Below are 10,783 nucleotides of genomic sequence, written 5' to 3'. Positions count from 1 at the left end.
ATGAGGGCAACAAATGTATAAATGTGCTTTACACAATTGATCTATGTATTGTGATGAATTGTATGAGCCCCAATAAATTGATTTAAAAAATTCCACAATAATTTCATATTTTGAAAGGAAAAATTACCAACAAAGAGTAGGAAACCATCAGTACCTTTAAGGATGAATGAACTCAACAGGATGTGTTTTTAAAAGTTAGTCATTGAAAGAAAGCTTTATAAAAGCCATTGGTGACGGACTAGGGTTTGAATTACAACTATTTGAATTTGATATAGCCCCAATTAAACTTGGATATAGGCCAAGTTTATAGAGAAACTCTTTTTTACCCTTCCCACCTAGGAATAAACAAGAATGGAAATTTGAGGAAAGCAAAATAGATGAGCATCATTTTGTCACAGTAGCTCTTAAGAAACCCAATGGACCTAAACATCAGGATGTTCCATATATCTACCCAGATGCAGTTTAAAATTCTGGCCTTTAATTATTTAATGGAATTTGCTGTTTCTGTGACCCTGAAGATCCTTCATCTGGGGACTGTTTTTGCCTCACAGAAGAATTAGTAACACGAAGTGATACAAAATCATGATACGATTTTTTTAAGGAAAAAAATATAAACATTGTAATCTTTAGTACTTGCTGAAAAATATCAAATTTTGTTTTCAAAATGATATCAGCTTTTGTGTTCAAAGTAGTTAAAAACCACAAATATCTTTCCTATGAAAAAAGTAGACTTTAGTTCAAGATTGCTCAATTAAACAAGTGTATTTATTTACCCCCTGAAGTATATAACGTGACAAATATAAAAGGGTGATAGAATTATAAATAGATGCTGTTCTAGGGAGAAAATATAGAAAATGGAAACATTTAGATCCTATCTTTCAGAGGTAACTACTTTCAAAACCTTGTTTTATATCCTTTCAGAAGTTTTTCTTGGCAAATGAAAATTCCTAACAGTTATTTTTTTCACAAAGTAGCATTTTTGGTTGTGTGTTTTAGTTGTTGTTAACTATGTATCTGCTATTCATAAATATCAATAAATATAATTATGTGTTATTACTTCTTTTAGTGGTTGTCAAGTATTCCATTGTGTGGCTATAATAGGATGATATTGGATGGCGGTAACAATGTCCAGATATAATTGACTTAAGGATAGTTTTCTGGCTCTCTTGCCCTCAGTTTATTGGTTTTGCTTTAGGCCTGCCCCACTTGTAGAAGATGCTGCTGTCACTTCTAACTTCACATCCTTATACAATCACATCCAAAAGGCAGAGAGGACATTTCTCACATCTCAATGTATCAATGAGGAAGGCTTTTTCTTGAAGCCTCCAGATGATTTCCTCCTCAGTTTCCCTTGACTGAGAAAGCCCATCCATATATAACTAGCTTTTGTGTGGTAATGTGGGCTCACTTGGTCAGGAACAAAGAGGTGCAGGTGTGGTTGAATGACATTGAGGGGAATACCACTACCTGGTATGAGGAAGGTGTGCCGTAATTTATAGCTCTTTCCTCCAATATTGAGACATTTTGATTGTCTTAAATTTATGACAAAGGACAAGTGGTGCACCAGATAACCTTGTAACTATATTTGAGGTACATGCGTAAGTATATCCATAAGAAAGTTTCTAGGAATGGTATAGTTGGTTCAAATGGCTAAAACTTTAGTAGAGCTATAATAGTATTGCCAGTTTCTCCCCTCAAATGCTATACAATTTACACTTCCAGTTCAAAGTATATAATTGCCCACCCCAACTTTGTTCAACGTAAGTAATCTTTTTTGTATTTAATTTTCTGATACATCTGAATAATGGTATCTTATTTAATTTGTATTTTTATAATATTATCTTTTAATGTTATTGGTTATTTTTATTCCTTATTTATGAATTGCCTAATCATAGTCTGCCTGTTTTTATTTGAGCAAATAGGACTTACTGTAAAATCTGAGCCTAATATAGAAGATGTCAAGACCATCATATTGATGACAGAATCTGTTGTATAGTTGTAATGCATGTCTGTGGAGTTATGTTAATACCAAGAAGTAAAATAATTTGGTTTCCATATTAGAATTAAAATTGTGTGTATGTTAAAACAGAATAATTAGTAAAAGAAAATTGAAATGCTTTATCCTTTTGTAAAATTATTAAGCTTGTCCAAATACTCTAGGCATAGTAAATATCATGTTTTTTAAAAAATTTAGTTGCATTTTTAATAAAGGAAATATTGCCCTTTGCATGGAAGTAATGGTGATATGGTATCTTTCATAATAGTAAAACTATAAATATTTTAAAAAGAAAGAAAATCCCATGGCTGAAAAATAAAAAAGAAAAGAAAATGCCATGGCTTGGGTCAGCCACGCCTTATTCCTCAAGGTAATGTCTTTGCTTCTCAATACTCTAAAGAGGTTTTGCGTAGCAGATTTACGCAGTACAACATGTCTTTTGGTTTCTTGACTGCTGGTTCCATAGCATTGATTGTGGATCTAAGTAAGACAAAATCCTTGACAATTTCAACATTTTCTCCCTTTAACATGATGTTACCTATTGGTCAAGTTGTGAGCATTTTGTTCTTCTTTATAGTGAGTTAATAGTATTCCATACTGAAGATTGCAAACTTTGTTCTTCATCACCAAATGCCTCAAGTCCTCTTCACTTTCAGCAAGCAAGGTTGTGTCATCTACATATTGCATGTTATTAATAAGCCTCCCTCCAACCTTGATGCTGAATTCTTCTTTATATACTCCAGGTTCTCAAGATAACAATTGAATAAGCATGGTGAGAGGATACAATTCTGTTGCACAATGACCTCTTGATCCATGTACAAGTTCTACATGAACACAATGAAGTATTCTGGAATTCCTATTCTTCTCAAATCTATTCATAGATTGTTATTATCAATGCAGTCAAATTCCATGGCATAATCAATAATATACAAGTAAACATGTTTCTGGTAGTCTCTGCTTTCAGCCAAGATCCATCTGACATCAGTATCAATATTCCTTATTTCACATCCTCTTTTGAATCCAGCCTGAACTCTAGAAGTTCCCTGCCAATGGATTGCTGCAACTATTATTGAATGATCGTCAACTTAATTTTACTTGCATATGATATCAGTGATATTGTTCTATAATTTAAGCACTATGTTGAGTCACCTTTCTTTGGAATGGATACAAATATGGATTGCTATCGATTGACCATGTATCTGTCTTCCGTATTTCCTGGAATAAAGGACTAAGTGCTTCCAGTGCTTTATCAGCTTGTTGAAACAGTTCCTGGATCCTTGTTTTAAGTTAATGATTTCTGTGTAGCTTGAACTCCTTCCCTCAGTGCCATTTGCTCTTTTCTCATGTGCTACATCCTGATTCATGAAATATCAACCCTTTCTTTTTGGTATATTGTCTCTACATTCTTCCAATCTCTTTTGAGGCTTCTGCATCAGTTAACTATTTGCCTATATAATCTTTTAATACTGCAACTTGAGTCTTTAATTTTTCTTGAATTCTTTCAGTTTAAGATAGGTTGAACATATTCATCCCTTTTGATTTTCTAACTCTAGGCTTTTGCACATTTCATTATAACATTTTACTTTGTCTTCTGGAGCTACTCTTTAAATTTTTCTGTTCAGTTCCTTGACTTCATCATTTCTTCTATTTGCTTAGTTACTCAACAATTAAGAGCAAATTTCAGAGTTTCTTCTATCTACCACTTTGATCCTTTCCTTTTTAAGAAAAAATTTTAAATCATTTTATTGGGGGCTTGTACAACTCTTATCACAATCCATACTCCATCCATTGTGTCAACCACTTCAGTACATTTGTTTCCCTCATCATTCTCAAAGCATTGGTTTTCTACTTGAGCCCTTAATATCAGCTCCTCGTTTTTTTTTCCCTTCCTTCCCCCTCCCTGCTCCCCCATTAACCCTTGATAATTTAAAAGTTATTATTATTCTGGCATATCTTACACCATCCGACGTCTCCCTTCACCCACTTCTCCGCTGTCCGTCCCCCAGGGAGGAGGTCATATATAGATCCTTGTAATCTGTTCCCATTTTCTCCCTCATCTTCCCTCCACCCTCCCAGTATCGCCACTCTCACCACTGGCCCTAGGGGGTTCATCTGTCCTAGATTCCCTGTGTTTCCAGTTCCTATCTGTACCAGTGTACATCCTCTGATCCAGCTGGATTTTTAAGATATAATTGGGATCATTGTAGTGGGGGGGTGGAGCATTCAAGAACTAGAGGAAAATTATATGTTTATTCATTGCTACACTGCATCCTGACTGGCTTGTCTCATCCCTCAGGGCCTTCTGCAAGGGCATGTCCAATTTCCCACAGATGGGCCCTGGGTCCCCACACCACACTCCCCTTCATTCACAATGCTATGTGTTTTTTTGGTTTTGGTTTTTGTCTTTGATGCCTGATACCTGATCCCTTTGACGCCTTGTGATCTCACAGGCTGGTGTGCTTCATCCATGTGGGCTTTGTTGATTCTCAGTTAGATGGCCACTTGTTTATCTTCCAGCCTGGAGGACCCCAGATTCAATATATTTTGATAGCCTGGCACCATCAGCTTTATTCACTGTCTTTGCTAATGCACTCGCATTGGCTTCAACGATCATGTCTGGGTAGGCTGCTGTGCTTCTTCCATGTGGGCTTTGTTGTTTCTCAGCTAGATGGCTGCTTGTTTATCTTCAAGCCTTTAAGATCCCAGATGCTATATCTTTTGGTAGCCAGACACCATCAGCTTTTTTCACCACATTTGCTTGTGTACCCCTTGTCTTCAGCGATCGTGCCAGGAAGGTGAGAATCTCAGTATGCCGAATTGTTAGAACAAAGTGTTCTTGTGTTGAGGGAATACTTGAGTAGGGGCCCACTGTCCATCTGTTTCCTTAATACTAAACCTATAAATATATGTACATAGAGCTATTTCCCCTTCATCATATATAAATATATTTACATCTGTATATGCCTATATTTAGATCTCTATAAGGGCCCTTTGCCTCCTAGTTCTTTCCTCCATTTCTTTATACTTTCCTCTTGTCCTACTATCATGTTCAGCCTTCATTTGGGTTTCAGGAATACCTCTCGGTTACATTGCCCTTGATCCAGCCCTGGCAGACCTCTTATACCCTCCTTGCCACTGATTTTGGATCATTTGTTGTTCCCTTGTCCCTGCGTTTGTTAACATCCACTTCCTTTATCCCGCCTCCCTCTCTCCCATGACCGTCTGGAACTATCATCCTGTTCTCTCTTCCGGCTTACTTATCCCGCCTATCCCTTCCAGGTAGACACGCAGGGACAATATGTACCATCAGAAGACAGAGTACAACAAAGCAACAATAGAAAGTGAAACAATAGTTACAACAACACAAAACTCTATGAATAGTTCAGGGTCTACTTGTTGTCCTTTACGAGTGCTTTCCAGTCGAGTCTGATGGGGTGCCATGCCCTGGCCCCACATCTATCCCTGGGGAATTCATTGCTCTGCTCACCCCCGCTGCTCTGCTGCATGCCCCCAGTGGCTGGCTTCTGCGTAGTGAGCTCAGGTCAGGCACAATTCCCGCCGGGTGTCTCTAGTGTTGTCACCAATGGTGCTATGGGTCAATGAGGAACACTGTGGTGAGGCCTGCCATGTGGTCGTCTCTGTGCATTGCTGCTCTGAGCAGAAATCTTGTCCTCAGGGCTTGGTGAGCCAGGATGTGCTTCACTCTTTTTTTCTGCCCCCATTCTCCCCTTGTTGGCTCCTGTGTGCTCTGATCAGAGAAGTTCCTCTTCTTGAGCTGTAGCTTCAGTGCTGTCCTCTGAAGTGAATTCTTCTGCAGGGGAGGGTGGTGCAGTCCACTTAGTTGGTAACGGGGCCAGCCCCTCAGGCCTCTCTATCGGTTCCCTGCTTCATGTCATTGTGTTGTGTTCTTGTCTTGGAGGCCCAGGTTGAAGTCTGCTCCCTCTTTCCTTATGGAGACACAATTAACACTGCCCCCGTGTGGGTTAGTGCCCTGTTCCCCCGGCTACCCATACCTTCCCCCCACCTTTTTAATGGGCCACCATATTTATCCCATGTGTATCCCTGAGTTTAGTCTAGTTCCTGCAATATTACCTGGACCTCACCCCAGGGACGTATGTATACAGTATCTTCTTCCCTATGCCCCTTTTGAATTTTTTGAGCTTACCTCTGTGGACTCATGAAGTACTTGTCCTTTTGTGCTTTGATTACATCACTTAGCATAATTTCCTCCAGTTCTTCCCATGTAGCAATGTGCTTCATGTATTCATCACTGCTTTTTAGGAATGTGTAATACTCCATTGTATGGGCACAAATGACTTTTATCACAATCCATACATATATCAATTGTGTAAAGCACATTTGCACATTCATTGACCTCATCATTCTCAAAACACTTGTTCTCCACCTAAGCCCCTGGCATCAGCTCCTCATTTTGCCCTCCCTTCCTGCTTCCCCTTCCCTCATGAACCCTTGATAATTTATAAATTATTATTTTATCATATTTTACACTGTCCGACGTCTCCCGCGATAACATTGGGGCATAGATGGCTGGCCGTGGTTAGTTTCTTGTCTCTTCTGGGTATATGTCCAGTTTGGGGATTGCTGGACCATATGGTAGCTCAATTTCCAACTGTTTTAGATATCGCCAAATCGATTTCCATAACTACAGGTCCACCAGCAGTGGACAAGAGTTCCTATCTCTCTGCATCTCCTCCAATACTTGTTACTTTCTGATTTCTTGAATTGTGCTATCTTTGAGGGTGTTAGGTGGTATCTCATAGTTGTTTTAATTTAGATTTCTCTTACGGCTCGAGGTCTGGAACATTTTCTGATATATTTATTAGCCATTTGGATTTCTGCTCTTGAGGAAACTCCTGCTCAGATCCTTTGCTCACCTCCTGAGTGGACAATAGTTTCTTTTCTTGTAAGTTAGCAGAGTATTGTAGATATTAGTAATATGGCCTTTGTCTGATGTGTCATTGCTAAATATGTTTTCCCATTCTGTGGTCTCTCTTATTACTCTCTTGGTGAATTCTTTTGATGTACATTAAGTATTTTATCTTTGGTATATCCCACTGGTTAATTTGTGCCTCCTCTGTGTTCGTGTCTTTCCTGATTTCTGGTAGCCTATATAATCCCTGTGCCAAGGTTCTCAGGTTTGTCCCAATTCCTTCATTAATGGACCTAAAAATTTGGGGTGTTACCTCAAGGTCTGTGATCCACCTTGAGTTTATTCTTGTGTATGGAGTGAGGTAAGGGTCTTGCTACATTTTTCTGGAGCTATGTATCCATTTTTTCCAGCACAACGAATTGAAGAGGGCATCCTCTTCCCATTTGATAGTTTGGGGGCCCTTATCAAAGATCAGTTATCTGTATGCTTTTTATTTTTTTTCTGATTTTATTTCTGTGTTTTCAATCTTTTTCCACTGGTCTGAATATCTGTCATTATACCAATACCACACTGCTTTGGCCACTGTGGCTGTATATTAGGTGCTAAAGTCAGGAAAAGCAAGCACTCCAACTTTGTCCTTCTTGAGGAGTTCTCTGCTAATTCTCAGTTTCTTACCTCTCCATATGAAGTTAGTAAACTGTTTTTCCAACTCTTTGAAAAAAGATGCTTGAATTTGGATGGGGATAGCATTGAACTTATATAGTGCATTGGGTAGAATTGACACCTTTACAATATTGAGTCTATCGATCCACGAGCATGGATGTCCTTTCACTTGTTGAGGTCACCCTTGGTTTCTTTTAATAGTGTTTGTAGTTTTTCTTGTACAGATATTTTATTTTTTTAGTCAGGTATATCCCTAGGTATTTCAATTTATGTTTGACTATTGTGAAGGGTACACACTTTTTGATCCCTTCTTCTGTGGCCTTGTCCGATGTGTACAGTAGTGCGATAGACTTCTGTTTGTTGATCTTATAACCTGCTACTCTGCCATATTCCTCTATTGCTTCCAGTATGCCTGTCTTGGAGCTTTCAGGATTTTCCATATATAAAATGATATCATCTGTGAATAATGATCGTTTCACTTCTTCCTTCCCCAGATGAATACCTTTGATGTCCTTTCTTTGCCTTATATTGTTAGCTAGGACCTCCAGTACGATGTTAAATAGGAGTGGGGACCAGGGACATCCTTGTCTAGTCTTATTTTTCAGAAGAATTGATCTCGTCTTTTCTCCATTGACTACCACATTGGCTGTTGTTTTTTCATATATAGCTTGTATTATATTGAGGAATTTTCCTTCCATTACTATCTTCTTTAGTGTCTTAAACATGAATTGGTGTTGTATGTTTTCAAATGCTTTTTCTGCATCTACAATATTATCATTGGTTCTTATATTTTTTCATTTCAATGTGACAAATAATACTAATGGTCTTTCATATGTTGAACCACCCTTGCATCGTTGGTATGAATCCCACTTGGTCATGGTGAATTACTTGTTTTATATACTTTTGTATTCTGCTGGCTAGTATTTTGTTAAGGATTTTTGCATTGATATTCATTATGGAAATTGGTCTGTAGTTCTCAATTCTTGTGAGATCCTTGTCCGGTTTAAGTATCAGAGTTATACTAGCTTCATAGAAGGAGTTTGGGAGTGTGCCATCTTTTTCTATGTTCTGGAAGAGTTTGTGTAGGATTAGTGTCAGTTCTTCCATAATTGCTTGATGAAATTCTACTGTAAACCCATCTGGTCCAGGGGATTTTTTGGTTGGTAATCACTTGTCTATTTCTTCTATTGATATAGGTATGTTGAGTTTATTGATGGCCTTTAGGGATAATCTAGGGAGGGATTGTTTTTCCAACAATTTTTTCATGTCTTCCAAGTTTTTGAATTCACTGGAGTACAGTCCTTTATAGTACTGTGTAATTATCCTTTTGATTTCACTATGATCCATTGTAGTATCCCCTCTGTCATCCCTCACGCTTGCTATTGAAATATATTCCTTCCTTTCTTTGGTAAAATTCATGAGAGGTTTGTCGATTCGATTTGTCCTTTCAAAGAACCAACTTTTAGCAGTATCGGTTTTTTCCCCATAGTTTTCTTATTTTCTATCTCCTGGGTCTCAGATCGAATTTTTATTATTTCTTTTCTTTTGCTATTAGTTGGATTGTCTCGTTGACTCTGCTATAGTTGCTGTAAATTTTGTGCCAGTGTATCTATCATAAGCCTCTCCTCCTACTTTATGTGTGCATGTAATGCTATGAGACTTACTCTGCTAACTGTCTTTGCCATGTCCCTTGAGTTTTGGTTTGTCGTGTTTTCATTCTCGTTGGTTTCTAGAAATTTCCTAATTGCATCTCTGATCTGAGCCAGTACGCACTCCTTTTGCAATAGAGAGTTATTCATTCTCCAGTAGTTTACCCTTGATTTCTTTGTCTTCCTTTTGTTGATTTCCAATCTTATGGCACAGTGGTCAGAGAGAGAGGTCTGTATGATATCAATGTGCTTAAATTTATGTAGGTTCAACCTATGCCCTAGCATGTGGTCTATTTTCGTATATGTGCCTTGTGGGTTTGAAAAGAATGTGAATTAATTGTATTTGGGTGGAGCGCTCTGTAGATATCTATCAGATGAAATTGTCTAATAGTACTCTTTAGATCTTTAGCATCTTTGTTGAGTTTCTTTCCAAGTGATCTATATTTCTCAGCGAGCGGTGTTTTGAAGTCACCTACTATAATTGTTGAGGCTGTGATTTCTCTTTTCATCTTTTGAAGTGTTTGATTGTTTGATTGACATATTCCGCTGAACACTTGTTCAGCAAGTAAATGTTTAGAAAGCTAGTGGTTCTTTGTGTGCTGTTCCCTTGAGCATTATATAGTGTCCATTCTTATCTCTTTTTATGGTTTGCACTTTGTGGTCAATTTTATCCTTTATTAAGATTGCAACCCCTTGTCTGTAATCTTGAGATGTATCTCCTGTAGGCAGCAGGTGGAGGGATAGTGATTTCTAAGTCAGTCTGTTAGTCTCTGTCTCTTAAGGCCTGAGTTCAATCCATTGATATTCAGGGTTACTACATCTATTTGTGGACTCTGTAATGCCATTTTATCCCTCTTATGTTGGGTGTTTTTCTACCTCAATTACTTTTCCATGGGGTGTGCATATGTGTGTATGTGGTTCATTCTTGCCTTCTTTCCATTGTTGAGCCTGTGTTATCTTGGGATCCGTTTTCTATTTGGTGGTCTCCGGGTGGAATTATTCTGTGTGGCGGTCTCTTGTATGTACTTGGGAAGTGTTGTTGTACTGCCCATACTGGGTCGGTGAACATATTTTGTAGTGCTGGGTCTATTTTAGCACATTCTTTGAGACTTTAATTGTCTGGGAAGACTCTCACTTCTCCATCAATTTTGACAGATAATTTGGCTGGATAGGGTATTCTTGGGTTTGCGTTATTTTCCTGCAGTTTTCAGAATATGCTGCTCCACTGTCTCCTCTTCTTCATAGTGTCTGCTGATCACACTGTGCATATTCTTATCTGCTTGCCTTTATATGTGGCTGCCAGTTTTCCCCTAGCTGTTCTCATAATTTTCTCTTTTTCCCCATAGGTCGATAGTTGAACAACTATATGTCTTGGTGACTTCTTGGGATTCAGTCTAGCTGGTATTTTTTCGGCCTCCTGGATAGTTGCCTGGTTTTCATTCATTAAACTAGGGAAGTTTTCCTCCAAGCATTCTATCACTATTTAGGATGTTGGTTTCCTTGATGTGCATTCCTCTGGCAAGCCGATAATTCTGATGTTCTTTCTTCTCATAAAGTCAGACATAGCTCTGAGGTTATCTTTTT

General features: G+C 38.2%; 1 protein-coding gene and 1 pseudogene across 1 annotated transcript in view; both read left to right on the top strand.

Moving 5' to 3' along the window:
• The window catches only part of LOC101648929, a 3,708-nt pseudogene extending 3,122 nt beyond the window's left edge, over nucleotides 1-586 (top strand).
• The window catches only part of OPHN1 (oligophrenin 1), a 435,527-nt gene that overhangs the window by 388,907 nt on the left and 35,837 nt on the right, over nucleotides 1-10,783 (top strand). The window lies entirely within an intron of this gene.

Source organism: Echinops telfairi, unplaced genomic scaffold (genome assembly GCF_000313985.2).
Source record: "Echinops telfairi isolate 266 unplaced genomic scaffold, ASM31398v2 ScPeMD7_7423;HRSCAF=8461, whole genome shotgun sequence".
Taxonomy (NCBI): Eukaryota; Metazoa; Chordata; class Mammalia; order Afrosoricida; family Tenrecidae; genus Echinops; species Echinops telfairi.
Note: the sequence above shows the minus strand (reverse complement) of the source record. Positions and strands in the feature narration are given on the sequence as shown.